Raw genomic sequence first — 27,824 nt, forward strand, 5'->3', positions numbered from 1 at the left:
CTCACCAACCGTCTTTCTGTTTCTGTTCACGCTCCTTACTTTACTGTGGATATTTTTTTCTGTTTCTACAGGGAGTTCATCCTTTAGCATGTCACTGATTGCCATCTTATGTGAAGAACTCTATCATCTCCCCAGATTATCCACCCCCTCCTGAATTCCATAACTGCAGTTTTCCCTGAACACTTCTACTTGGTTTTACCCCTGCTATCTGGAAATGAACATACTAAAAACTAAAATTCCTCACCAAGTCTACATGCTGTCCCTCTTTGTCCAGACCACCACTTTAACTGTCCCCCTGGTTTTGCCACTTTATAGTTATTTAAAAATTTAAGCCACGTAATTAAAAAAAATATATATATGGAAAAAATTGAAATCTTTAAAATCAAAAGATACAAAAGGATATATAGTGAAATGTAAGTCTTCCTCACACCTGATCCCCTCAGCTCCCCTCCCAGAAGGAAACCACGTTACCAGCTCTTAGAGTGATTTTTTTATTCTTTATTTTGGCTATATCTCAGATGTGTGTCCTTTCCTCTCCAGGCCCTTGTGACCTTATATCTGGTTGACTTTCTATATAAGTATTTGTATGTGTGTATTTTATATACATATATAAAATCTCCCTCTGTGGCCTTCCGGCCTCGAGTTTTCTTCACAACGCTTCCTGGATGAAGAACCTACAAGGGTGAGGGGCCGGGGTTGGGGGTGATGGGGAAGAGGATATAAAGGGGACTTAGGTAGGGGGTTCGGAGTGACAGACTTGCGGGAAGCTCTGCTAGGATCCCTGTTTCTATTTCTGCCACCTGAGGCCCATTTCCAGTCCTCTCATCCAAATGTCTCTCATTTCCAAGCTCCGAGACAGAGACAGCGAGATACACAGAGACAGAGACGCCAAGGCACCAGCATCCCTCTCCCCTTCTGTCCCGCCCCAGCACTCTGACGGACATTCGCGCCAGCCAATAGAGATCCCTATGTCCCCCGGAAGGGCCAATGAGAGATAGAGGAGGGCGGAAGATTCCCCGCCCCCACTTCTAGGCTTGGTTGAGCTGTGCAGGTAGGTCCGGGGGCCGGGGGAGCCGCCGTTGGCACTGGTGCCCCGGGGGGTGGGGGCACGAGTCGGTAGGGGTGATGGTGGGGAAGGGGAGGCGGCCCCAACGGCGGGAGCCCGAGGGGGCGGCCCGGCCGGGAGGCGGGGGGCCGACGGGCCCGGGGAGCGGGCGCCGCCGAGGGCCCTGGAAGCGACTGAGCTGGGGGAGCGGGGACGCGTGTGTGGGGCATAGGGACCCCCGCCCCGCGCCCACCCGCAGGCCTGGGCCTCGGGCTGCGGGCCTCGGGGTCGGGGGCCTGGTACTCGGGGGGCGGGCTGGGCCGGGCCCGGGGCCGGGGGCGCCGAGCACTGCCCGGGGCGCCAGGCCGAGCCGAGGTGGGACGGACCGACGCGGAGAGGAAGGGAAGCTGCATCCCGCGGGCCGCCCCCTTCCAGAAGCGAGCGGAGCAACGGCCGCCGGCGCCCTGCCCTGAGCCCCCTCTCCCTTGCGCCCCCTCCCTAACAATGGGTTTGGGGCAGAAGGAGTTGCCTCACTGCGGGAAGGGGGGTCGATTTGGGACTGGGGTCTAGGGTGGGGGGAGGGGTGGGAACTCGGGCTCTCCCCTTTCTCTTCGCCCCTTAGCTCTTGCGTTGGGGATTATGGAGGGGCTCTTAAATCCTCCCTGGACTTGGGTCAGAAGTCAAACTCCCCCCAACCCTCCCCCCACCAAAAAAAAAAAAAAAAAACCCACGAGCGTAAGGAAAGTGATGCCAAGTCTTCGACGCCGAAGTGACAAACGCATAGCAAGAACAAATCCACTCCAGAGGTTTTTATTTTTAATTTTTCTTAAAAATGAGGGTACTGTAGGCTTTGAATTTTTAAAAATTTATTTTACAGAGGTGGGTGCTGTTATTTTGTCCCTAATCGGGCAAGCCTCCATTTTAAGCGAAGCAGTAACTGGTTAAGCTGGAATTTTCATTCAGGCCTAGGACGAGAGCACGAATCCTACAAGAGGTCATTTAATCCATCCTCCTACCTCCACACAAACTTGGCTCAAAATTGTTTGGCCTGTTATTAAAGATTTCTAGGAAAGAAGGGTCTTTTATTTGTAGCACTTCAGTCAAGAATGGCTTATTATTTTTTACATAGAATGGGCTCTGCAACTTAAACGCAAGAAAATTTAGGACAATCAAAATGATCAGAGAGGGTTTAATTTATTAAAACTAAATGTGGCAAGGGCATTTTTTAGTGATCAGATTAAAAAAATCACTTTTTAATAGTGTTTATGAAGTAACCCTGGACAATCATTTTTCTATTTGAGAAATAATTCTAATAAGCTATTTTATATTATCTGAAATATGTGTTACACATTTAATCCAATTTTATGGAAAAATATATTTCTTCATACCTGTGGAGAAACATACACCACACACATTTGTCCTTTTCCAAAAGGAACAATTATTTTCTACATTTTTTTAAAATGGTGAGGCAAATAGTACTTTGAATCTCTGTCCAGATAGTTTAAACTACATGCTTATTTTTGGATTATTTTTAAAAAGTCTAAATGAAAGTCCTCTCTTTTTCAGATACCTTTTTGAAACAAAAAATTTTCCTACCTGCTCATACTTGGTGGCTGGGGAATTACTGACTCCATTCTTGCTCGTTTCTGAGTATTATTGCCTGAACTACTCCTGACACTATGAATGCTACTTGGATGCCTCTTAAGGTAAGATGTGTGTGTGTTGTTGTTGTTGTTTTTTAATTATAAAGGTCTCGTTTTATTTTTTTTTAGAATTGAGGTGTTTTTAGTTTTTGTATTTGCAGTTTTTCAACCGTCTTACCTGACTTTTCTTTCCCTTGTGTTTGCCTCCTAGAACTGATTGGTTACTCCTTTGTATTGCTCCTGTCCTTAATTATTGGTGTTAAAATATTAATGAAGTTCTCAAATTAACTTTCATGATAATGATGTGTTTATTTTTTAGCTTTAAATTATGACAACCCCACACAGTTGTAAAATTCTGTTCCAGTGTCAGTAGGATGGACTGGCAATTCAGACAGCCGGGTCCACTTTCAAACAGGTCCTTTAGTATTATCATAGGTGTTAGGGTGTGTCCCACTCTTGCAAATCTGTAGCTGATTCATGTGTTACAGAAGATGTGTCACTAGCCATTTATTTACTCTGAAACTTGATTTATGTTTAGAACATTCTAAGACCTGTTTGTTTATATCTATAGCTTTGTGGGAGAGTTTTCCTGCTATTCCCTAGTCCTTTGCATGCAAATTTGTACTATTTTTCTCAACAGGTAGCACTTTGTGCCATGTTTCACCTCACAAGATAAACCTCTTTGGGGGCAGTGTGAGAACATGATCTGTACATGAAAAAGCTCTCAATTACGTGGTTGTTCTCCTTTCTCTTGGCTACTTCCAGTTTCTTGTACTTAAATGGCCAGGAAACTCTCTCCATTAAGAAAGACTAAACAGAGGATAAAGCTTAAGATACATGCAGGGAGGAAAATGGGAGGGAGGAAGGATGGGGAAGGATAGGAGTAATGGAAGCCCCCCACAAGCTTCACTGGATGGTACAGGTGACTTCCTTCAGAGCTAAATACTACTGTAGTTAGATTATTGTCTGTTAACCTGCCCTGTGGAATTCCAAATTAATGCAGTGAATACGTCAGGTATTAATTCAGTCTGTGTAAACTAAACACTTGACTTGCGGGGAATTTTTAGGTAAATGTAGACTGAGTTCACATCTTCATTTATGTTCCAGCTGCTATTGTTGGCTGAGGAGTGCCTATATTACTGTAAAGGAAGTCAGAGAGACTCAGTTTTTCCAGCCATTCTCCCTGTAGAGTTGGTGGCGTTGCGTGGGGAACCCCGCCAGAAGTCCTGAACCTGTAGGAACTGGAGGACCTTGTACAAGAATATTCCTCTTTGATATTGGGTGTTTAGTGCCAGGACCCAGTGGCCTCTGTTATCTTTAGGAAGCAGACCAGGGGATATCAACAGGTACTAGTTCCCTGGGCTTCACTAGTAGCTCAGTGGTAAAGAATCCGCCTGCCAAGGCAGAAGACTCCGGTTCCATCTCTGGGTAAAGAAGATCCCCTGGAGAAGGAAATGGCAACCCACTCTAGTATAAGAATACTGGGAAATTGCATGAACAGAGGAACCTGGTGGACTATGTATAGTCCCTGAAGTCGCAAAGAGTTGGACACAACTTAGCGACTCAAGAACAACTAGAAACCCGAGGAACTGGGGATCAGTATATTAGATTTTTATTTCATAGTCATTTTGGTTCTAAAAATGGATTAGATATACAGAGGCCTGTTTTTTTAAATATGACATTTTACCTCTAAGTCTTGGAACTTGGGTAAGTTCTACAGTAATCCTTGCAGTTGCACCAAAGGTCTCTGGCATGATAGGAATAGACAGTGAAGTCAGTACTCCAGACTGAGTTACCACCTGTTAACTGCTTAAGAATGTAATTATGTGACTGCCTTAATTTAATCCTTTGATCAGTTGAAGACCTTTTCTGAGTCTAAACAAATTTTTTATTTGTTAACATTTTCCTCCTCCTTTTATGACTTAAACCTTAAAAACTATGGTGTTTGAACTGGGCAGGGGGAAAAAGGCACTTTCTTGGTGGGGAGAACAGGATATCATTGAATTTGCAGGACGGAAAATAAAAAAGGGAGAGAGAACTTTATTCTTTTTTTCCATTGTGAATAGCTTTAAAATGTTTCTGAGATGTGTTTTCAGGTTGCAATTACTTATTTTTAAGTAAAAAATGGGTTAATTAAAATGAATATATCCTTTGGAGCCAAAATATTAATTTTCTATAGTTTTACACTTTGTCTCTGATTATTTTATTTCAAAATGAACTCTAGTTCTGTAGGCATTACTCAAATGTTAGACCTCAGTGTGTATTTATTTATGTTCCCAGGCTGGTAGAAAATAGTGCTAATGTTTATCCTTTTTAAGAACCAAAGCACCAAAGAAAACATAAATAACATAAAGGAAATCTAACTCCCCAAAAAACTCATCAATTGAAGGCACTCTTGTTAATTAGTTCCTATGGAAATTATTTCTCCCGTTCTCTTTCTATCAGGGGTCTGCAGCTTTTTCAGTGCTAGCCATGACTAAGCAGTATCAGTGATATTTGATGTTTTCAGGTCCAGTTGTCAGGGTTAGGGCGTGGGCATGGGTGAAATGGAAGAGCAGGGAGGAGGAGGATTGGACCAAAAAGTGAAGATGAGATGGAGCGAAGAGACACAAGGCCTTTGGTGTGTCATGGGTCCACCATCAGTCATTTCAGGTACCTCTCAGGGACTGCTGGTAGCCTTGTGTGCTGGTGCTTTGTGTACTAGACTGAACTATAATGAATGCAAGTAAAAAGTATTCTTGACAGACAGAAGGATGCAATTAAAATGATTAAAAAGGCTATGTAAAGATCTACAAGTTATACAGTTGATAAAAGCAAGATGCAGAGCAGTGTGTATGATATGTATTGTGTGGTTTCTTTTTTTTTGAAAAAAAAAGGGAGAAAAGAATTTATATTGGCTTGTTGTATATGCATAAAAAATCACTTTAGAAGAGTAAACAAGAAAGTGGTGACGTTGGTTGCCTGTGATGTCTAGGAACTGGGCAGGTAGAGGACAGAGTGGGAAGGAGACTTCTCACTGTATTTTATTTTTTCACACTTTCTGATGTTGGTATCAAAATTTAAAAATTAAATACAAATTTAATTAAATTAAAAAAAAAACCAACAACTTAAAAGCAGTATCTCAGTCCTTACATCTTTTCTTCTCCTGTGTCTGGAAGTTAGAGAAAAGTCAAGGATCACAGATGAGAGAGCAGACAGCCTTTGAACAGTTGAAGGGATGCGTAGACAAGGGATACTGTAATCTAGGGCCTGTTTTCTCCTGGGATCTTGAAGGATTTTGAATTCATAGATTTAGATTTCTAGTATTGAATTGCAAGGTCAGACATTGAAAATTTTCACTTGCACTTAAAGCATTAATAAAAAAAGGATTGTCATTGTTTATCTCCTCAAGTTGGCAGTTAGATTCACTGTCACATTCTTGGTTGTGAGATGTGGGGCAATTTTAAGAAATTTTAAGAAAATCTCTTAGAGAGTCAGGGTTCTGCTTTGTATTGGAAGCAAAAATGAACATGTACTTCAGACAATTGTTGTGTATATTATGTCTGTGAAGTACATAGTGTTTGGCTTAGTGACTGCCACTGCTATTAAAATAATGACTATAAATCATAGTTCCTTATAGCTAGTGGTCATACTGGGGGCTCTGTCTGCTGTTGGGCAAGTTTTTTATCCTCTTAGAGACCTGGTGTCTTCATCTGTGAAAAGGGTATAATTATAGTATCTAGATCCTGGGGTGGATTTTGTAACAACTAAATGAGTTTGTTGATGCGAAGTGCTTAGAATAACACTTGGTATGTGCTCAGTAAACATGATCTACTAATTTTCTTCATGACATCTGTTTGCTAGGGCTGCCATAACAAAGTGGCATGAAGTAAGTGGCTTAAACAACAGACATGTATTTCTCTGAGCTCTGCAGGCTAGAAGTCTGAGGGCAGGGGCATTCTCCATCTGAGGGCCCTTGGGCAGGATGTCTTCCATGCCTTTACTCTAGCATCTGATACATCTTTGGCTTTTAGCCACATAACTCCAGTCTTTGCACAGAGTTCTCTCTGTGTATGTATCTCTTTTGTTCAAAAATTCTCCTTTTTAAAAGGACAGCAGTCATATTGGATTAGGGCACATTCTAATCACCTCATTTTAACTTGGTTATCTCTGTAAAGACTCTCCAACTGTCGTCACATTCTGAGGTATGCAGAGTTAGGAGTCCAGAATATCTTCCTGAGGGTTGGGGAACACCGTTCAACTCATAACAGCATCCTTTAGCCTTGACAGCCCCATAGACTAATGTTATTCATCAAGGGTAGCAGATCTCCAACACTTATACATAGGAAATGAAAATTTGGGTGCAAATTGGTCACATGATTTAAAGAAGTAGATTATTTCTTTAGGTGTCTCATATATTTGTCCTTTTAAATTTATTTATTTTTATTGAAGTATAGTTATTTACAAGGTTGTTAGTTTCTGGTGTATAGCAAAGTGATACATAACTGAATCACTTTCAGATTTTTTTCAATTAATATTTATTGCAGGGTATTGGATATATAGTTCCTTGTGCTATAGAGTAGGACCTTGTTTATCTTGTCTTTAATGTCTAGATTTTTGTTGTTGAGACTTTAGATTTATATAAAATTGACACTTTAGAAGGTGGTAATATTCTTTTTGTTTAGCTATCGGTAAAATTCCGATTTGAAAGATTAAGGTCAAGGTTACAGTCTGCTCTGCATGTCTCGTCCTTTGTGGAAATTGATGAAACCTTGGGATTTCCTTACTACGTAAAATTAGGCCCAGGTACATGTCTCAAATTAACACCTTGTCTGTGTGAATAGAGAGATGTTTTATCTTCAATTAGATGCCATATTTGAAGAAACAGGCATGGTTATCCTCCAACATTTGACTTCTTTTGGGAATGGACAGTATGGGTCATTCCAGAGATAGCGGGCCCTTGAGGAAGTTCCTCCTGTGGCCCAGTTGATATGGCCCGCCCTCTGCTTCCATTCCCCTCCTGTTTGTCTTGAGGGTAAAGTTCAACCTTTGTGACACAGCGTATAGACACATGATGGTCTGGCTACTATTTTGTTTCAAAATCTTTCTCTGCAGGCCAGTTACACCCTTTTGTTTGATGGTTTCCTCTCATGAAACTCATATTAATACTGTGAAAGTTTTGAAAATTTTTCTAATAGATATTACATGCTTTTCTGCCTCCTTAAGAAAGCACCCTGTACAAATTTTATTTTAAATAATAATTCAGAATTACAGAAGATTTTCCCTATGTACATTCTAACTATACTGTGCTGAGATATAATGTGTCTTTGCAGGTCGTAAGGTAAACTGTATTCATGGAGTAGTGTGTGCATATCTTTCATACTCTTGGGCCAGTCTTCATACTCTTTTGTCTGATTAATCTACTTTCTTGATCGCCTACCTTAGTATCCGGCTGTTACTGGCCTTGCTCCAGCCTCCAGCAGCTCTCCCCTCAATTTTAATGCCTTCTTTCTCTGGGAGGTTAGGATATCAGCAAACTAAACTTGTATAAATTATTTGCCAGGGAAGGTGAATAGACCTTTGATGATGGCTAGAGTGAGCCATCTTGCTCCACTATTTATCCAACCAAGTATTCTATGGATAAAATACGTGAAAATTGACGGCTTTTTGAGCATCTAATGCAGTTGTGTGATTTTGCTTGTGTGCATTTTATGGAGAGTAAGAGTCCATTACTTTCCTCAGCTTTTTACAGTGGTCTGGGACTGCTTTTGATAAATACGTGCTATGAAATTGCTCTGTTAATTGTCATCAGAGGCTAGTTCCCAAATTCCTTCTCCTGTCTACCTGTCCTGAGAGGACCTGTTGGGTAATTGTTTGGACTGGGGGAGGAAGGGCCGTTTGACTAGGCCAGAGAGGGTGCTGACCATGCCGAGGCAGAGCTGGGGAGAGAAGTCAAGTCGTGAGCGGGAGAGCAGCTCTGGGCATTGAGGACAAAGGGGGTAGCCATCGTAAGTTCTGGAAGCTCAGAGAATATACTTACATACTTGACTTGAAGAAATAGAAAAATACTATCTTTTTCAAGAATTATATTTTGGTTCTGAACAATCTAGTGATTTTAGTTTTCGCTAGATTTTTTTCTTCGAAATCATCTTGTGATCTGCCACCTAGATCATAGTTTAATGAGACAGCTGGGTAAGAGTGAAAACAGGAGTAAAAGAATCAACACATATAATGCTACAATTCTAAAAGCATCTTATTGTGGAGGATTCTTCAGAAGTTAGGCAGCTCCCTTGCTTACACAGAAAACCTTTTTCCACAGAGCCTGTGGGGAAGAGACCCTTCTTGGGCCCACCCTACCCCTGTCTTTGTTTCTTCTCATACTAGGCCACCTCTCTGGTCTCTCGAGCTATTTTTTCCTCCTCATAGAGACCTCTGTCTGTCATTTGTCCCTTTTCCCAACCTATTTTTACCCTCCCGTTCCCTGTTGGCTCTTGTCCATCAGCTTCTAAACACACTCAAGTCTCTCACTTTTTACAAACACAGAACTCTTCAACTGCAGTTGCTGGTCCCTTTGCCAGTGAAGTATTTGTCTAGCCTCTTCCGTGTGCTCCACTGTACCTGCCCTTACGGAGGCATCCCTTTCTGTCCTGACTTTCTGAGGCCTCCTTGTGGTTTTTGACGCCATGGACCATTGTTCTCCCTGGCTATGGTGGTGGTGGTCCCTCCTGCTTCTTGTTGTCATCTTTGAAAGGCATTGTAGAGCCGTGATACAGAACATGGTCTCTGGAGTGAGTCCTTCAGGTTCAGATTTCAGCTCTGCACGTACTTTGTGTCTCTCTCCGTGCCTCAGCTACCTCATCTGAAAAATGGGAAAATAGTAAAAATGATGGCACTTAACCTTCCAGGACTGTCATGAAGAGGAAATGAATTAATACATGAAAAGCATGTAGGTGAGTGCCTGACACAGTGAAGTACAAATGGTCTGCGTGCTGGCTCTTTCTGTCATCGCTGTTGCCTCTGGGTGCTCTTTCTCAGTTTCTGTGCAGACATTTGTCTCTTTCAGTCAGTGCTTGCCTTGTCTTGGCCTTCTCTCCTCTTAGCCTAGGTAGTTCCTGAGGGAAACCTAGGTAAGTTTATGTCTCACACTGTATGAGTCTCACATCCATATACCTATGATTTGCAAGTGGATTTTCCCCAGAGCTAAATGGTCTCTTTATAGGACCGTATGTCTCCTCCCCATTGGTTACTTGGCTTTCGAGGTGGAGTTCAAACCAAGCACCCAGGCCCTTGGCCCAGGTCGTCTCCTCTACTCCTTCCTGAGCTCTGCAACTCAATAGCACTCAACTGCTTGCAATTCCTTCTGGACACCTTATTCTTTTGCCTCTAAATCTTCACACAAATAGCTGCCACTGTTTAAAATGACCACCTTTTAAAGTGCTACCCTGTTCTAGAAACATACTCTTCCTAATTCTTTAATAGCAGGGAGGTGTAGTAACAGCAGTAACTGACATAGACAGTACCCAGGCTTTGCCTTCTCCAGACAGCTAGTTTCCCAGTTCTCTGAGAGTAGGGGCTCTGTCCTGCCTGTCATCGTCACTGTTGGCAAAGTGATGGCATTTAGTAGATGTGCGTTGCATGAATGAATCTTCTGAGCACTGCACTGCCCAACCTGTGAATTGCATCTTGGAGATTATCAGTGGAGAAGCTGAGTTAGCTACATCCATTCGCGAGTCCTGGCTTACCGTTTGGAACTGTAGGACCCAATCTGTTTAGTGTGAGCAGTTTTGTAGCTTTGGAATAAGGATTACAAAGAGGGTTTTTTTTTTTTTTTTTTAATCCTTCATTAAATGATGAAGGGCACGTAGATGTTTTTGTTTTCATATTTTTGCTTTTAAAAAAGAGAAGATAACCAGTGTGCTGACAGCCCAGTGTCATCTGGCAACTTGAATGTTTTACATTATTAGAATAAAGTTATAGGGACTTCTTTGGCAGTCCAGGGGTTAGGACTTGATGCTTTCACTGCTATGGCCCCAGGTTCAATCCATGGTCAGGGAATGAAGATCCCTTAAGTGCCCACGCAGTGTGGCCATTAAAAAGAAAATAAAGTATAGAGAAATGAGTTTTAGGGTTGTAATATTCCATCCAGTAAGTAACTTGGCAGTGACCTGATTATAATTTAAACATTTTTGGTGATGTTAATTATTAAATACAAGTGATCAGGTGTTCCCTTTCTCCTTTTCCATCACATCTCTGTTAAGTATGGGTTTAGACACATAATGTTTTATCTTTTATTACCCTGTATAAATTGTGTTTGTAGCAACAACCTAGGAAATGGCAAGCTTTTAATAGACAGAGGAACCTGATGGGCTACAGTCCGTGCAGTCGAAGATGAGTTGGACGTGACTTAGTGACTGAGCACATACACACAGGTATTTAAATCTAGGTCCGGGTCATGGTAAACTGCAATCCATCGGGTCACAGTTGAACATGACTGGGCGACTGAATAGCAATAACCGGATCATGGTAGTAATTTTTTGGCCAGGAGAGGGAGCTGAAGCCACTGATATGTGGCTCCATCTAAGCTGGTTTTCAGTTTTATTAAGGCCCAAAGAAAGTAAAAAAGCCTTTCTGACAAAGATCATGATTAGAGTTCACAAAGAAGAAATACAAATGACCAAGAAGCATATAAGAAACATTTTTATTCTGATGCATAATCAAGGGAATTCAGATTAAAATTATATACTACTTTTTTTAACCTATCAAATAGTAAGACGGTGGTCTCTAAAACTGCTAATGGAAGTGCATTGGGCCCAAGTTTTCTGGGAGATATTTTGCCAGTACATATCAAAAACCCTTAAACTGTCCTTTAATTCACTAATTCTACTGGGAATTTCTGTTAAGAGGGGCAAAATAGAGATAGAAAAATTTGTGAACAAAGATATTCATTGTAGCATTATTTATACAAGTAAGAATAGGGGATAAACTTGAATGAGCAGTGAGATTAATGGGTAAATTACGGCATATTTAAGGGTGAGTTGTTATACAGCCATTAAACAATATTTTAAAAGAACTTTCAGTATCTTAGAATGTTGTGTGTGTCGTGTATGTGCTTAGCTGCTCAGTCGTGTCCGACTGTTCTGCAGCCCCCATGGACTGTAGCCTGCCAAACGCCTCTGTCCATGGGATTTTCCAGGCAAGAACATTGAGTATATGATAAATGAAAAATTCAGTATATAGAGATATATAAGGCAGATTCTAAACATATAAAAAATAATGTATATGTATATATTACACACATGGAACCGTGCAGAGTTAGGGGTGCTGACCTCTGCAATAGAAAAGACCCGTGTAATTGTAGAGTGGATCCTCTGTATCTGCAGCTCTATATCCAGGGATTCAGCTGAGCATTGTGTAGTAAGTATTGACTGGGAAAAATCCGAGTGTAAGTGGACCAGTTCAAACCTGTGTTGTTCAAGGGTCAGCTGTACACATATAGGTAAAAGAATAGAAGAACTATACCAGCAAGCCTTACTGAGTCTCTTAGGGGCTGTCAGCCAATTGTCATGTCTTAGTTGGCACCAGGGGATGTTTTGAGGTGAGGCAGTTATCTTAGAAGATGTTAACCTCATTGGGTGATGGGTATATGGAGTTCATTAAACTACTCTATTTTTGTGTGCATTTGAAACATCATAATGAAATGTTTAAAATAAAAAGAAAATTGTTAACCTCAGAAATTTAAGGCCTCACATGTCATTTCTATCTGGTAGGACCTCAGAAGGGACTTAATATACCTGAACTTATATACTTCTTGAGTATTCTTATCCCTAAATACCACTTGGTGATAAAGCATTCCATAACTTTCTTTTCATCTTTTGTGGAAAAAAAAAGATCTACCTTTTCAAGTTTAAAAGCCTAATATATGGTACCAAGATTTGGTGAATAAATTAGTATTTAATATTGGTATACTGTTTGATTTTTGATCATAGTGCCCCTTGGCTTTCATTTCATGTTTTTCAGCAGAAGATGATTGATTTTAAAATGTAATCTGCAGTGAAATCTCTTTCAGTCTCTTAGTCATTCCATTTATGTACACTTCTCTGGATCTTTGTCAGCATTGCTTTGTTTTTCTAGATTTATGGTAACCAATCAGTTACATTTCAGATATAGCTTAATTATGATTTATTAGGATAGGAAAATATGTTCTTTTCACAGTCTTTTCCTTGTTGCCAGTAGAATTTACAGTCCCACCCCTCTTTGCATGCAGAAATCCCATTGTCTTTAGGCAACATTCTGTAATTATTCTAAGATTACTTTTTTGACTGGAAGCCAGGCATCCTTTAGGTACAACTTAGATTTTTTTTCCTGTAAATGCTTTACTTTTCACTTTTTCATGCTGCACTGTTAATACCTGCCATTTTCCTGCCTGTAGTATTTCAGCCGCTTGTATCTCAGAGGGCTCTTAGAGATAACTCAGAGTAAGACTCACCCTTTCAGTTGGTTCTGGTGTGGAGCTTAGAAAGCTTGTCATTATGTTAGCTGAAATGTGTCCCTCTGCAGTTTCCGCTCTGGGCCTAATTCTGTCTACACAGGAACTGCCTGGAGCACCTCTAGTTTCTCTTCTGCTGGAAAGCCCTGCAGATAGATATTTAGACAGCTTTCATGCTTGTAGAGTATTCTCTCAACTAAAAATAATTCTTTGTTTTTGCAAATGTTTCTCATTTGATAACACAAATCCTTTCCACCTCTCAGTTCCCTTATTTTTCCAATTTATTGTAGTATTTCACTATCGGGAAGCTCATCACTCCATCTGCAAAATGGGAAATTCCCTGTGTATCTTTCATATAATTTATGAAAATGTTAAATATAGCCTTTGAAAACATCACCTAAGATCAGTGCTTGTACTTCATATGGGGAAGTACCTCAGCATCGATCCACCCATAATTTCTGTGTCTCACCCCATCTAGATGGGCCTCCTTAGTGTAGTAGGTGGTGTGGCAGTCTCATAAATCACGCCCCTTCTATGGTAAATATTCTCAACTGTGTGGTCACTCAGGCTTTTTAAAAACAGCTTTTTGTTTAGAATCTTACCAAGACTTGTAAAAGCCTAAATAAGTTATATTCAATACTTTCTCCTCAGAGAATTTGGATTGACTGGTGCGGTGTGATTTCATCGATCAGAAGCCATGTTTGTCTTTTCCTCAGAAGGTTATTTGTGCTGATGTGTCTTCTGATCTCATCCTCTAGTAGAGATTTGCCAGTTTGACCGAATTGAAGCTTACAGCAAGAGCCCTTCTGTTGAGTAGATGGGAGTTATATCTATCTATATCTGTGTATCTATACATACTTTATTTATTTGGCTTTTCTAACTGTGGAGCTCGGGCTCAGTTTTCGTGGCGTGCAGGCTTAGTTGCCCCATAGCGTGTGGGATCTTAGTTCCCCAACCAGGGATTGAACCCACATCCCCTGCATTGCAAGGTGGATTCTTTTCTTTTTTTTAAATTGTTTTTAAATTTCTTTTTGGTTGTGCTGGTTTTTGTTGTGCATGTGGGCTTTCTCTAGTTGAGGCACGTAGGGGCTGCTCTTTGTTGCAGCTGCTCATTACGGTGGCTTCTCTTGTTGCAGAACACAGGCTCTAGAGTGCTTGGGCTTCGGTAGTTGCAGTACTCAGGCGCCATAGATGTGGCGTATGGGCTTAGTTGCTCCCAGGCATGTGGAATCTTCCCGGACCAGGGATCAAACCCATGTCCCCTGCATGGACAAGCGGATTCTAATTCACTGTACCGCTAGGGAAGTCCTGCAAGGCAGTCTTAATTGTTAGACCTCCCGGGAAGTCCTCAGAGAATACTTCTAAAATGCAGAGAATACTTCTAAAATGCAGAGAATACTTTGGGGTTCCGTGACTACCTAACATCTGATATATTAGTTTGGAAGCATCTTGTTCATTTAATGATGAATTTGATTCATTCTCAGTGATTTTTGAACTTTAAAGGGTAATTTAGAAATAGATTTCTTCCTCATATCTTCCTCAGTAGGTGTTGAAACTAATTACAGTTAGGTCTGTCAGCTGTCTTGCTGTTGTCACTGTTTATACCGTTTATCAAGTGTTCCATCAGTCTTTATTCAGCATCTGGCTTTTTATATATTTAAACCACCACTCTGTGGCTTTGCATTTTCTTGCAAGATTTTAATTGTTTTGCCTACATAGGCCTTAGTGCTCCTAATCAGCTACAGTTTATGATATTTTGTTGCTTTTCCTCATTTTTGGTTGTCTGTTTTAAGGATAGTTATTCTCCTCCTCTCTCCCCACCTCCCTCCCTTCTTCCCCCCATGCTACTTAAGGATTTAGTTTTGGTTGAACATCTGACTTCTTTGCTTTCTTACAGTCAAGTATTTTTACAGTCCATCTCTGTGCTTTGCGTTAAACATTTGCTTTATGCATTTACTTATTTTTGGCTGCAGTTGGTCTTTGTTGCTGTGCATGGGTTTTCTCTCATTGCGGAGAGCACAGGCTACTCTGATTGCGGTGCTCAGTCTTCCCATTGCCGTGGCTTCTTTTGTTGGGGAGGACAGGCTCAGAGTGCACAGGCCTCAGTAGTTGTGGCACGTGGACTCAGTGGTCATGCTCCAGGCTCTAGAGCACAGGCTCAATAGTTGTGGCACACAGGCTTAGTTGCTCCACAGCATGTGGGATCTTCTTGGATCAGGGATCACACCCACATCTCCTGCAGTGGCAGCGGATTCTTAATCACTGAGCCACCAGAGAAGCCCGTCTCTTGTTTTCTACATGAGGCAACTGAGAGCAGTGAAGTCACTTGTCCAAAGTTACATAGCTACGTGGTGTTAGAACTAGAAGTTGAATCCCAGTCTAGCATTAATTATACAAGTCTGTTGATTGCGAGAGGATAGACTCCTCTAATCACATCTGTAATATATTGGACCGTATACAAACAAAAAAATTGATTTATAGGGGCAAAAATAAAATGATCAATCTGGCTTGGAATGCGTAGCCTGATCAGCATTTTTTTTCCTGTTCAGCACATACTCTTCCTCTCAGATCCTGTATTTGTGTTTTACTTTATACTCTGGGTAGAACTGGGGATGACAATGCCAAGATTTTTCTCTTTGAACTACCCTTTTACAGAAGCCTTGCCAACCATCTGTTATAATATTCTTTGAGCAGAGTATAATACTGCTACTTTTGTTTAAGCTTTTGAAATAATAGTACATTCCAATCCTATCTCACTGAAGATAACCTTTCCAGGAATAGGATTTTGTATTCTTAAACTCTTCATTGACATACTGATGTCCTAGTTTGTATCATTCCTATAGATGACTGGTTTTTATCGATGACCTGTTGTATCTTCCTCATTTCACTCTTACATAGAATATTTTAGAATAACTTGAGTTTGATGAGAACCTAACTTTTGCTTATATATACTGTTGGCAATAAGGTTGCAGATCTAACATGAAGGCATATTAGTCCTCTGAGGTAATCTCTCAAGGGGAAATAAATGGCAAAATTATGGCTTGTCGTCTTCTCCTGATGTTTTTACAAGTAGTTTAACATATGTATATATATATATATTGTGTGTGTGTGTGTGTGTGTACATCAAAACTGTTTAGAAATTGTTATTTTGGCTTCATCTTTTTTTTTTAAAACAGCTTTACTGATTATTCATTTCACATCATAAAATGTACTTGTTTAAAAATATATAATTTTTTTTAGTGTGCTCACAGAGTTGTGCATCCATCACCACAAACTAATTTTGGAACACCCCGAAAGAAACCCTGTGTCTCTTAGTAGTGTCTCTTTCCTTTTGTCCCTTAGCCCCTGGCAGCCACTAATCTGCTTTCTGTCCCTATGATATGCCTATGCTGGACATACCATACAAATGGAATCAAACAGTACGGGCTCTTTTGTGACTAGCTTCTTTCACTTAGCAGGTTTTCAAGGTTCGTTTGTGTTATCTATCAGCACTTCATTCCTTTTATGGCTGAATAATATTCCATTACATGGATAATACCCCATTTTGCTTATCCAGTGATTAGGTGATAGACGTTTCAGTTGTTTACATCGTAATAATAGGCTATTATTAATAATGCTGCTATAGCCCTTCTTGTACAAGTTTAAAAATGTTTGTTTATTTTTGGCTGTGATGGGTCTTTGTTGCTGTGAGTGCCCTGCTGCTTTGTTGCTGCTCTCCAGTTGCAGTGAGCAGGGGCTATTCTCCAGGGGTAGTATGTGGGCTTCTCATTGTGCTGGCTTCTCTTTCTGTGGAGCACTGGCCCTAGGGCTTGAGGGCTTCAGTAGTTTTGGCTTGTGGGCTCTAGAGTGTGCAGGCTTCGGTAGTTGTGGCGAGCGGGCTCAACAGCTGTAGCACACAGAACCTGATTGCCCTGTGGCATGTGGAGCAACCAGCTTAGTTGCTCCACAGCATGTGGGATCTTCCTAGACCAGGGATTGAACCTGCATCTCCTGCACTGGCAAGTGAATACTTAACCACTGGACCACTAGGGAGGTCCTCTTGTACAAGTTTTTGTTTAGACACTTCTTTTCTGTTCTCTTGGAAAAATACCTAGGAGTAGAATTGCTAGGTTATATGGTAACTTTAACTTTTTGAGGAGCCAAATTATTTTCCAAAGCAGCTATACCGTTTTACATTTCTACCAGCAGTGTGTGAGGGCTCTAGTTTCTCCAGATTTTTCTTAATACTTGTAACTGTCTGTCATTTTGATTATAGTCATGCTAGTGGGTGTGAAGTGGTATCTCATTGTGGTTTTGATAGCAAATGATGATAAGGTCTTTTCACAAATGGCTTATTAGCCATTTGTGTATCTTTGGAGAAATGTCTGTTTCTATTATAGTCTTTGCCATTTTTAAACTGGATTGTCTTTTATTGTTGAATTCTAGGAGTTCTTTATATATTCTGGATACAAGTTCCTTGTCACGTATGAATTTCAAATATTTTCTTTCATTTATGGGTTCTTTTCACTTTCCTGATGGGATCCTTTAATGCACAAAATTTTACAGTTTTGAGGAAGTTCAGTCCCTCTATTTTTTATTGTCATTTGTGCTTTTGGTGCCATGTCTAAAAATCATTGTGTAATTCAAGAGAATGAAAATTCACTCTTTTTCTTTTTCCTAGGAATTTTATGGTTTTAACTCTTACATTTAAGTCTGTGATTCATTTTGAGTTAATTTTTGTGTATTGTGTGAAATAAGGATCCAACTTCTCCATGTGAATATCCAGTTGCCCCAGGACCTTTTGTTAAGAAGACTCTCCAACCTCAACTTCTACCTCCCCTGCCTCTCACTGAATTGTTTTGTCACCCATGTCAAAAATCAGTTGACTGTAAGTGTGAGGGTTTATTTCTGGTTTACATTCCATTAATTTATATGTCTCTTCTTATGGCAGTACCACACTGTTTTGATTTCTATAGATTTGAATTAGGTTTTGAAATCAGGAATTGTGAGTCCTTCAACTTGATTCTTCTTTTTCAAGATTGTTTTAGATATTCTGGAATTGAATTGAATTTGTAGATCAATTTAGGGAGTATTGCCATCTTAACAAGGGTACATCTTCTGGTCCCTGAACATGGGATGTCTTTCCACTTAATTAGTACTTCCTTAACTTCTTGAGACAATTTTTATAGTTTTCAGATTTTAAGTTTTATACTTTTTCTGTTAAATTTATTTCTAAATATTTTTTGATGCTATTATACATGGAGTTTTCTTAATTTCATTTCAGATTGTTTGTTGCTATTGTATCAAAATACAATTGATATTTATTTGTATAGTGATCTTGAATTCTGTAACATTGATGGATATGTTTTTTAACTCTTAATAGTTTATTTGTGGGGTTTTTTGTAAACAAGATTATGTCATATACGCATAGAAGTATTTTACTTCTTTCTTTGTAACCTGAAAGTTTCTAATTTCTTTTTCTTGCCTAATTGCCCTGGCTAGAATTTCTAGTATAATATTGAATAGAAGTGGTGAGAATGGATATTCCTTGTTTTGTTCCTGACTTTAGGGAGAAAATATTCAGTATTTCTCCATTAAATATGATGTTGGCTGTGGGTTTTTCATAGATAACTTTTTCAGGTTAAGAAAGTTTCCTTCAATTCCTGTGTGTTTTTATCATGAAAGAGTGTTGGATTTTGTAGTATATTCATTTTCAGATAGTAAACCAATCTTGAATTCCTAGAATTAATCACACTTGGCAAAGGTGTACAATACTTTTTATATGTTGCTGGATTCATTTGCTAGTGTTTTGTTGAGTTTTATTTCCATCTATGTCCATAAACGATATTGGTCTGTAGTTGTTTTTTTTTTTTTTTTTTTTTAATATCTTTGTCTGGTTTTGGTGTCAGGGTAATAACTGCCATATTAAACTAGTTGAAATGTGTTTTGACTTTATCTTGAAATAATTTTGCCTTAATTAAAAAAATTATTTATTTTTAAAAGTTTGACTCTGCTGGGTCTTTGTTGGGGCTTCCCTGGTAGCTTAATTGGTGAAGAATCCACCTGCAGTGCAGATACCCTGGTTCAATTCCTGGGTCGGGAAGATCCCCTGGGGAAGGGTTAGGCTACCCATTCCAGTATTCTTGGGCTTCCCTTGTGGCTCAGCTGGTAAAGAATCCTCCTATAGTGTGGCAGACCTGGGTTTGATCCCTGGGTTGGAACTATCCCCTGGAGAAGGGAAAGGCTACCCACTCCAGTATTCTGGCCTGGAAAATTCCGTGGAATATGTAGTCCATGGGGTCACAAAGAGTTGAACAGGACTGAGCGACTTTCACTGTCACTTTCACATGGGTCTTTGTTGCTGTGGGAGGACTTTCTCTAGTCTTAACAACTCTCTAGGTGCTGTGCTCTGGCTTCTCACTGAGAGTGGCTTCTCTTGTGGAACATGAGCACTGGGAAGCAAGGGCTTCAGTAGCGTGGCTTATGGGCTTAGTTGCTTCACAGCATGTGGAATCTTCCTGGACCAGGGATCAAACCTGTGTCTTCTGCATTGGCAGGTGAATTTTTAACCACTGGACCACCAGACAAGTCCAGTTTTGGCTTAATTTTGCACATTCATTTAGCAACAGTAAATTCTAATTCCCTCATTACTAAATGAAGATAATAATACTGACTAATGTTTACGAAATGATGAGTTATTTGTGGCAATTACAAGAAATGTAGAAGCCTTCCCATAGGGCATACCAAATATTTGAGAATGAAAGGGAGATGTACAATTAACTATAATTGGACTAGATCACAAATTTTCATTTTTCTTGACCTTTTCCCTGTCTTGAGACATTTAGGGTAGAGATTGCAAGTCTGTCACTTTAAATCTTTGTTTCCTACTTGGTTCCCGTAACCTCTTCTCTTAGTTTTGTTTTGGAGTACTTGTTTTGTTACCTCATTCTAGTTATGCCATAAAGAACACCTAATTTTAGCCTTCTTGGAGGATTCTATACAAGCTTCCCAAAAGAGCCAGAAGAGAGTTGAATGGAAAGCATAAAGCACTAAAATTTTGTTGATCTCTTACTACTTCTTTGCTTTGAATTATTAACTATTTAAAATATCAATGAATAGAAGGGTTGTGTTTTTTTTTTTTTTTGGCCACCACATAGCTTATGATGGTGACTTAGTATTTTTTTCCAGAGGTATTACAGTGTTTAGCATCCAGCAGACACTCAGTAAATGTTTATGAATGATTGGTAATTAGTAATAAGACTTTAAGGGGATATCTAGTTTTATTGAAAATCAAAGAAAGTTATTCAGGGCAGGAATATAACTGTTACTGTTGTCATGTTATAAAAATTGAATGCCCTAGCCTAAATGTTACCAGCAAGATCACATTTTGATATTGTTGCCATAGAGATTCTAGGGCATGTGAGTAGCTTTTTCCCTCCTCTACACAGGATTTTTTTCTTCTTAAAAAAAAAAAATTATTTATTTGGCTGCACTGGGTTTTAGTGCAGTGAGCCAGGTCATTGATCTTTAGTGAAGACATATGGAATCTAGTATCGTGACCAGGGCTGGAACCCAGGCCTCCTGCATTGGGAACACAAACTGTTTATCCACTGGGCCACCAGGGAAGTCCTGGATTTTTTTCTTCTTTGTGCCACAAAAGATATAGTTTCATTAGGTTATTTTATTTTTTTGTTCTACTGGTTCAAGTTAGAGCTAGATCATTTGAGACAAATTTTGTTAAATGTTTCTAACTTTGATTGTGAGAATTAATTTGGAGTATGGCTGAAAATACTGAGTATTATGTTCTTTTTGTCTGATTCAGAAATGAAAAAGTTTGCTGTTAAGAAAATTATATATGATTTCTTAGTAAATGAGTGACAGAGATAAAACCGGGACTTTAGCATTTCCTGAATTCCAGTCATGTTCTCTCAGTAGTTTATGGTCTCATTTATAATTTTGTACCCACAACAGTTTTTACATTAGATGTTTTCAGGTTTCATCATCTGTATAAGGGGATTGTATTCAGGTATTCATATTTATCTATAAATGATCTAAAGCAGTGCTTCTCCTAAAATACTCTCAAGGTCTGGGGTTGTCCAGAGCAGCTTGTCACAAAAAGGGCATCTCTCTGAAGGACTCATTCTCTGTCTTGAAAAAATGAGAATTTCACTCTATAAATATAATTGTGTTTATTTTAACAAGAGTATATCTTCTGATTTTACTACAGTCTTTGATTAAATCACCACTCCAGCAATGTCTCCTGCCTATTGAGTGGCTTCAGTTACTTCCTAGTCCAGAGCTGTAGGCTCCACAGTGTCCCTGAGAACCCAGTTCAGGCATCCAGGAATCAGTGAATTAAAAAGTAATGTTTCTTTCCAAGAATGGTGTGCCTCTTTATTGGAGGGAACAGGTGTGTTGTGCTGTTTCCGTAATCCCAAGGTTTGCTGCGCCAGCAGAGCAGGACTCAAAGAAGTTGCATCTAACTTTAGACTCAGCAACTCACTTAAAAAAACTTTTTTTAAATGTCTTTTGCCTTGTACACATGTTGCCCCTTTTCTCTTTGAATATTTTTTTTCTCCTTCTGACTTTGTATCAGGCCCTCCACAACTTGGCTGCTCACAGCTGCCTTGAAGTTCTGCATGTTTACCTTTATGAATCATTTGGAAAAGAAGCCAGGCAATCTCTTGGTAACTTTGGGGCACGTTCTGACATTTATTATGTGATACAATGTGTTAGGTTCTAGGCAAATTGCTTCATTTGATATTGGCTCATGTGCAAAATTAGTATATTAAAATACTCCTTTTGTTATGTTTGGTCAACAAACTTCTTTGGTTAATTCTTTGAGAATTTAAGAATGTTCTCTGCTGAAGTTCAAATAATTAGAATTAAGTATAATTTACCTAACTAATCAGTTTATTTAATCAGTAATTTTTTTTATTTGTTTAGTTTAACTCCTTGAGAAACTTTATTAAAATATTCTTGTAAAGTTCTGGTTAGACTGCATGTATTAGAAATCAGTGTTTGTGTAGCCACTTTGAAATCTGGTACTGCGGAGGAGAAAACCATCCATCTTTGATGTTAAGTCTTAACGTAGCTGATGGCCTTGGAAGAACATGACTTGTTTCTTTAAGTGATACAGTTGCATACATTTGCATTTTAGTACCGTCTTCCTCAATATCCCCCAATAAATTATTTCCTGATTTAGGAGTGTGTTCAGGGTTAACCTGTAACTTTAGTTACTGTTCTCATTCCATGGACTATTCCCAACTCCATGGACTGTAACCTGGTGGGCTCCTCCATCCGTGGAATTTTCCAGGCAAGAATACTGGAGTGGATTGCCATTTCCTTCTCCAGGGGATCTTCCCTGCATTGACCCAGGGATCAAACCTGCATCTCCCACACTGTAGGCAGACTCTTCACTGTCTGAGCCACCAGGGAAGCCGCTGTTCTCGTTACTAATGGGTAAATCCTGAGGCTGCCTCTGATTAGTATTTGTTCTCAATGAGTTATTGGATCACTTCTGTGGTGAGATGGTAAGATAATATCTTTGTGTAAATTCCAGAGTCTATATCTTTACTATGAGGAAGAAAATTATCTTGTTTTTAGATGGGATTGAAAGTAAGGAATACCATGCATTCTTATAATACTTTGTCACTGACAGGTTTTTCAAACGCCTTAAGTTGCTTAATCTTACTGCAGATTTGTTGCTATTGGGCTGAGTACATAAGAGTATATGATATTCTGGATTAGCTGAGACCTTCATTTAATGAAAACAATCTTTGAGCTCTATAGTCGTTGTAATTAATGTGAGGATTTTCTCTTACTTACCTTTGGCCAAATCTTGATACTTGTCAAACTGAACTGGTAGCATTGTTCAGGTTTACCTGCATCATGCTTGCACTTATTCGCCAGTTGGTAAGTAGCATGTTTCCAGTGGGAAGCTATAATTCTGGAATGCAGGTGATGTGGTGGGGAAAGTGAGAATTGGAGGCTGACACATGGATTCCAGTCTGTGTTCCAGCTTTGGCTTTGGGCAGTCTCCTTGCTATTTTTTCTTGGCTTTCTGATAATAAAATCTGGAGGTTGAACTAGATAGCCTTCCAAATTCCTTTTGATATACAAAATTCTTTAAATTTCCCAGTTTTGGTTCAGTTTATCCTGGCTTTCTACTTAATATTTAGCTTGCTGAATATTAACATGAGAGCATGCACCAATTTCAGTTTAAAGATGTTTCTTTCATGATATAATTTTAATATTTTAAATAGTTTGATATGTTCATTTCTTTGCTATCTGGACTAGGTTCCTGGGATGCAATGGCAAATAACAGAAATTTTAGGCTTTAGTTAAGGACTGTCTCCTGAATTATTTTAATAATTGCTTTTTTTTTTAAAGTACAAAACAAAATAATCCCTTGTCCTTTGAGATTAGTTTGCCATTTGAAATACTGAATTTTATTTTATTTTATTTTTTTTTTATTTTTTTATTTTTTGAAATACTGAATTTTAAAACAATGTATTTTAATTTTGGCTGTGCTGGGCCTTCGTTGCTGAGCATGGGCTTTCTCTGATTGTGGCCCGTGGCGGGTGCTCTTCCGTGTGGTGCATGGGCTCCTTGCTGCGGTGGCTTCTCTTTGTGCACAGGCCCTAGGGCACCTGGGCTTCAGGAGTTGTGGTGCATGGGCTTAGTTGCTTGATGACATATGGAATTTCTGCAAAGCAGGGATTGAACCTGTGTCCCCTGTATTGGCAGGTGGATTCTTAACCACTGGACCACCAGGGAAGTCTGGAAATTCCTTTATTATTGTTTTCTTGAAGGGAAGATAAGTTAGAGGTGGATTGAAGGAGAGGAATGAACAAGGATTGGTGGTGAGGAGGGATGGTCCTTTTTTACACGGCAGAAATAACACATAGATAAAGAATGGATGGGTAAGGAGTTGTATATAAGAGGGAAGTTATGTAAAATACAATATAAAGTATTATAATACAAATACTCTAAAATGTGAGAAAGTTACGGTTTTGACTTTAGGTGTAGGCACCCTAGTGCAGATTGGTGTAATATGTTTGCTGTTACATTGGTCTCCTGTAGCTGGAAGGCCAGTAGTCTTGCAAATGTCGGGATTGTTCAATATAATCATTTGATGCTGTCACCAAGAACCAGCGTTCTAGCCAACTCTCCATTCCGTGCTCTTTGACGTTGGTGGCGTCTTCAGACTTGATGTAAGGTGACTGGAGTGGTTTGAAGTGTCATGTTCAGCATTACCTGAAGAGGGGCTGTTTCTTCCTCCTCTCGTTTTAGGATGGAAGCAGCTTTTCTCACAATTCTGTATTCCAGTGAGCTTCCTCTCATGTCCCATTGGCCAGGATTACATTTCTTGCCCATTGCCAACCAATCTCTGGTAAAGAGAATGGGTTAAAACTAATTTCACTGAGATAGAGTGGATATTGGAGGAGAGCCAACCACAATGAGTATTTCAAGAATGATTTGAAAAATGAGTAGTATATGTATGTGTGTTTAATCAGTCTTGACATCCAGTGTGTTTTGGGGGAAAATTTTTAAAAATATATATTTATCTAGGATTTTTCTGTCTGTAGTGGCTCACCTTTGAATTTCCCTATTTGTAAAAACTGGTGTCTGAGCAGAAAGACATCTGATTTGAGAAAATGTAAAACAAACTGACTGACTTAAGTGCCATAAACACTTAAACAGGCTTACTCTTGGGCTAAGCAATGAGAGAAGGGGAAAGTGGGAATTTATTTTTACCCAAAATCCATGTTTAAAAATTAGCATTTCCACTTTTTTGTTAATCATCGAAAAGAATCTATTTTATAAGCTTGGTTATTTGGAGGCCTAATTAAATCTGATACTTGAGTTTTTAGAATCGAAGCAACAGTAATATGATTTTGTGGTGGGTATCTTTGAACATAATATTTAAGTATACACTGCAGAGGGCTATGCCTTATTTGGTATTTTTCATTCTGCTCATTTAGATTTCAGAATCCTCAGATTAGGGCTCTAGTTCGCCATCTATTGGTTTTAGAATTGTGTTTAACACCTTTTGCTGTATTTTGTGGAATTACTATGTATGCAGAGATATATGTGTATACATTAAAAAAAAAAATTAACCCACCTCTCCGCCTCCCAGGGTTGTAAATTAAAAAGTCAAGACTAGGATCTTTTTCGGAGGTATATACAGATATGTATACATTTAAAAAAATTCTTTGTGTAATTTGACCCTGCGACTTTCTTTTGGTATTTAAGAACCATGACTATGAGTGTGATTTAAGGGTACAAATGGAACTCACGGAAATTTAGGTGTAGATACTGTAGGAGCTGGTGTTGGAGTATAACTTTGTGGGAGGATAAACTGTCAGGCTGTTTTTTGACTAACAGAAGTGACACATACCACCGGATATTGGTTCTGGTAAGCCACAAAACAGTACTGAGCATTTCTCATCTTCCTTTTTGGTAGCAGAGCATACCTTTCTCATCTGCTGCATTTGACGATTTAATTGTTGGAAACATTTTTGTTGTTGTTCTGTCATTTAAAGTAATATTTTGATGAATACCAGAGTTCCTTTAAGTCTCTAAGTACTGGATTTATCTTTTGGCAACTTTTTCTTTAAAGGGTAGTGGCTTATAGTTTGTGTAAATGTGACACTTTGCATTGTATTGCTACATTTTTTTAATCTAGAAAAAGTTCCGTTATTTTAAGGCCCTATTTTGGAAAAGGACTAAAATACCGTACTGACAAACTGGTCATGAGAAATTATAAAGTGCCCACCACTTTAAACCAAGTGGAAGTTTGCTTTTTGTTCTGAGATTTGGGTTTCTCTATGGAGCTCTTTGTTAAACTTTTAGCATAGCACTGAACTTCCTTTTGGTGGAGACAGGAAGCATAAATACTCATTGTGTAATGCCATTTGCCTGCTTTGGCAAATCTGCCAAGCCATGACACCCAAAACCAGACGCGTGCTTCTTAGCGAAAACTACAGTTCCCAGCGGGCCCGGCGCTGGTGGGCCATCACTTCCCCTTCTCGTTCCGGGCTGGCCCTTCCCGGGCTCGTCCGGCGCGGGCTCCGGCTCGCGCCTGCGCAATGAGAACGTGCGCTAATTTTTTTTTTTTTTTTTTTTAACCCCGGCGGCTGCGGATCGCGGCGCCGGGGCTAGTGCCCAGGCGTGCTGCAGTGTAGGGAGGCAGGCTGCTAGGACAAAGGGCGGCGGGAAGCGCTTCACCAGTCAGGGAGCTCCCCACCCTGCTCAGCGCACGTTTAGCCCTGGAATAGTGTGGTGCCCAAGACAGGAGCCTATTTACTACTCAGTACAAACAGTTCTTGGCTCACGTCCTCTTGCTCTGTCGCGTCAGCCTTCCTTGCCCCTCAGCCGGCGCGCGGCCCCGCCAGCCCCAGCGCGGAGGGAATGTGACGGCATCAGTGCCTCAGGTTAGCTCACCCCGGCCAGAGCGAAGGCCCGCTCCCGCCTGCCGCAGTGCCGCGTGCCGCAGCCGCATGTCTGGGAGCGGCGGGGTCCCGGCGCCGCGGCCTCCGCAGCTGGAGGCGCAGAAACAGCGGCCGCGGCGAGGAGCCATGACTGAGGCGGCGGCGGCCGCGCCTCCTGGCGGCTCGCGGGGGCGGCGCGGCGGGCGCCCCCTGGCGGCGCGCCGGGGCGGAGCGGGCCTTCGCCGCCGCAGCCGCAGCCGGCGGAGGCGCTGCTGTCCCTCCTCCCCGTGTCCCCGGCGCTCGCCCGCTCGCTCGCTCCATTCTCCCTCCGCTTCAGATTAAAGGGGGGGAGGGAAAAGAAGCTCGGCCGCCATTTTCCCAGTGCCGCCGCCACCGCCGCCACCGTTCGCCGAGCCGGCGGGAGAACCGAGCACCGTAGCGAAGCCGACTCGTCTCGCCGCGGCGGTGCGGGGGGCGGCCGGAGCGCGCTCCCCGGCCGGGAAGAGGCGTCCGGGGGCGGCGGCCGGGGTGCGGGCTCGGGCTGCAGACGGCGGCGCTTGTTTGTGCGGGGCGGGGGGGCGGCTTCACCCTTTGCCCCCGCCCGCCAGTCCTCCCGGCCGGGCTGTGGTCCCCGGCCGTGCCCAGGCCCCGCCGGAGCCGAGGAAGGCCGGAGAAAGGACCCGAAAGAGAAGAAAAAGCGGCCGCTCCCCGCCGCCGCCTTCCCCTCCCCCTCCGCCTCGCCCCCCCGCCCGGAAAGTCAGGGCGGCTCCGGGCGCCGGGGGGGAGGAGAGCGGCGGGCCCGGGCCGGAGCCGCCGCCGCGCGCCCCCGCCCGCCGCCGGCCCTCGGCGCCCAGGCCGGGGGCTGTTTGCAAACTGCGCCCATTTTGTGGGGCTGAATCCGCCCGGGCAACGCTCTTCCATCACGTGGTAGGTGCTGGTGCTGCTGCTCCTCTCCTCCTCCTCCTCCCGCTGCCCTTTCTCCTTCTCCTCGCTCTCCCTGTGGCTCCCATTTCTCCCTCTCTTTGTTAGTTGTAACTGGAAAGGCAGGGCAGGGCAGGAAAAATCCCCGGAACTTTAAATGGCCTCTCCGGGCTTCCCCGCTGCGGGTCCGGGGCTGGGAGTCGCCCCAAGGGCGGGGGTGTGCGGGGGCCCTTCCCCACCAGCTGCCGCCTCGTTCGCCAGCTTTTCCTTTGGCGTTCTATTTAAAAATGCGGCCTTAAGAACACGATTTATTCCGGTTAAAAAAAAACAAACCA

At 41.3% G+C, this 27,824-nt stretch overlaps 1 protein-coding gene across 5 annotated transcripts in view; it reads left to right on the plus strand.

The window, feature by feature from the left end:
- Positions 1-1,009: 1,009 nt before the first annotated feature.
- The window catches only part of KANSL1 (KAT8 regulatory NSL complex subunit 1), a 168,694-nt gene continuing 141,879 nt past the window's right edge, over positions 1,010-27,824 (plus strand). For 3 of the 5 annotated variants that reach the window (XM_040245038.1, XM_040245042.1, XM_040245041.1), the window contains exons 1-2: positions 1,431-1,851; positions 2,612-2,751. The gene's annotated coding sequence lies outside the window, so the exon portion shown is untranslated. Of the gene's footprint in view, positions 1,052-1,430; positions 1,852-2,611; positions 2,752-27,386; positions 27,496-27,824 lie in introns of those variants that run through there. The other 2 variants (XM_040245039.1, XM_040245040.1) reach the window with 2 other exon arrangements.

Source organism: Oryx dammah, unplaced genomic scaffold (genome assembly GCF_014754425.2).
Source record: "Oryx dammah isolate SB20612 unplaced genomic scaffold, SCBI_Odam_1.1 HiC_scaffold_8, whole genome shotgun sequence".
Lineage (NCBI taxonomy): Eukaryota > Metazoa > Chordata > Mammalia > Artiodactyla > Bovidae > Oryx > Oryx dammah.